This window comes from Ammodytes marinus (genome assembly GCF_949987685.1).
Source record: "Ammodytes marinus genome assembly, chromosome: 19".
NCBI classification, from domain to species: Eukaryota; Metazoa; Chordata; class Actinopteri; order Uranoscopiformes; family Ammodytidae; genus Ammodytes; species Ammodytes marinus.
In genome coordinates, this window is record NC_137223.1 from 26,231,923 (window position 1) to 26,234,621 (window position 2,699).

Below are 2,699 nucleotides of genomic sequence, written 5' to 3' on the forward strand. Positions count from 1 at the left end.
ACCCACACACACACTCTCACACACAGACACCTCGCCCATTATCTCGCGCCTCCTCTGTAATTGCGCCGTATCTCGAGGCAGTGGGAGCGACACACACACTGTTGTTTCCATTTCACTTCTGCTCTCTAATTATCTTCCCTTAAGACACACACACGCACACACACACCCACACACACTAAGCTACTTGACATATCACAGAACCTATATTTTTACTTTGTTCTCAACATTACATTTAATTTCAAAACACTCCCAGGATGATGCCATGAGTATGACTAATGGAGACAGACAGACAGACAGACAGACAGACAGACAGACAGACAGACAGACAGACAGACAGACAGACAGACAGACAGACAGACAGATAGACAGATAGACAGATAGACAGATAGACAGATAGACAGATAGACAGATAGACAGATAGATAGATAGATAGATAGATGGATAGATGGATAATCAACTTAATCACCTTTGTGTCAACTCGTTTGGCGATGGCTTGAATATTAACCAACTTTAATTTATATAAAAAAAGTTACGCACTATAGCTTGAAGTATTGTCAACACCGTTCCGTTGCCAAATATGGGCTCTCGGACTCACACACAAACTTAACCTGGGTGACAAGAATTTAAATTAAAGTTAAAATGTGTTGGTCTGTTTGTGGCGGTGGGGCTCACTTCCTATTGCTATTTAGATGTCAGGAAACCCGGTTCTCCTAAGATCATTTTACGAGATCTGGTAGTAGAGCAATTTTGGAGGGGGGAACCCAACCGAAAACAAGAAAAAGAAAAAGAAAAACAGTCTCTTTTTGGAGCAGTGTAGAGAGTCTGCCTCCCAGATGTTTGGATTGTCCTCGTTAATGTCTTTATGATTCTTGGTTTTTACCACAATGGGCCAGAGCTTGGTTAGACTTCCAAAAAAGACAGGGAGCCAACTTCCCCTAAAACCGGGGCCCAAAAAAAGATAAAACGTTTTTTTTTTGTGTGTGGTTTTGTCATTTTCTGTACTTGTGGGTGCGTGTGTGTGTGTGTGTGTGTGTGTGTGTGTGTGTGTGTGTGTGTGTGTGTGTGTGTGTGTGTGTGTGTGTGTGTGTGTGTGTGTACTGTATTCTGTTCCAAATGACCTCACACTAATCTCTTAAAGTCAACAAGCAACTCCTCAAGTCTTTCAATCCAAAACTATTACTCTAACAGAATTGTCCGCCAAAGTAGTAAGGAGCCTAAAAATAAATATGCTAAAATGATCGATCGTGGCTATATTTTCACACTTTTAATTGACTGTAAGGTGCTACGAGGAACTTTTAAATATTTCTGAAACAGTCTAATTTTCCTATGATAATCATGAATTACATGTAACAGCAAACGAGACCATCATTTCAAAGAATGCTATATGTATATAGTTTTTCTTAATGCCTTTGTCATGGGTATATAAATGCTCACCCAGGAACAACAGCTGATGTGGTAAACAGCACTACCGCTTTTGTCCAAAGGGGGGCGCTAGAATTAACACACACTGAATGTTCCTCGGAGCACCTTTAAGAATCACGTTTGAAAGAGAAAACACATATTTCAAATTTGACAGTCTCAGTAATGCAATCCAAAACTAATACTCTGAGAGAATGGTCTGCCAAAGTAGTAAGGAGCCTTAAAAAAATGCTAAAATGATCGATCGTTGTAATATTTTTTCGGACTTTTGGTTAGAGTAGCCTATGATTGAACAAACACATATTTGAAGTGTATTTGTTTTCAGTAGTAACCTCCCTATCCGATCTCGTAGCTCTTTCGAGACATTTTACTAACGACCATTTTGGGCTCAAGGGAAACAGTATTAAAATATCAAATACAAAACGATATTAAAAGTAGCTAGGAGGAACTAATAGGAACTTAAATATTTCTGAAACAGTCCAATTTTTCCTCTGATGATCATAGATTACATGTAAGCATAAACGAGAACATCATTTCAGAGATTGCTATACTGTATGTAATTAATGCATTTGTCATGGGTACCAATACCTATACTTCTCTACTATTTAGTATGCCAGAAAAAGATTTAGGATGTCCCAATACATGCATGTCAACTTCATGCTGAAAATACATAAATGCCCCAGTAGCATTTTGGAGTATTCATCTTTATTCTTGACATTTCTCGACATAATGAAAAAAAAAATCTTCCTTATAAGATTTTTTTTTCTCTCTCCTGTCTGTGGCCCTAAAACTCTTCTGTACTTTAGTATGTAGTGTAGTAAAAAGTATGTGATTTGGAATGCAGGGTATATCACTCTTCCCCCAATTGTCTCCTCCTCCTCTCTCTCTCTCTCTCTCCTCCTCCTCCAATTCTCTCCATCTCTCCGTTATTATCCAGCTCAATACAGCTGCGCTCACATTCTCCTGCCTGCGTTTGGAGAGCTCTACAACCCCTTAGGATAACTGCCCCACACCCTCAACTTTAAGCCCTGCACCTGGGTGTCATCTGCAAGCGCATTTCAGCACTTAAACAACTGGATGAAGTAGTGGACATTTCACATTACTGGTATTAATTCAGGAAGTATTTTTATTTTATTTTTTTGTTTTTTTTAAGCTTTTTCAAACGGATCTTCATGACTTTGCAGGACAACTTTCTGTGCTCCGATTGAAAGGTGTTGAAAATATAATTAGTTTTTTTTTGTGGGCGTTTAACTTTCTTATCGCTGGAGAAAGAAGGATTT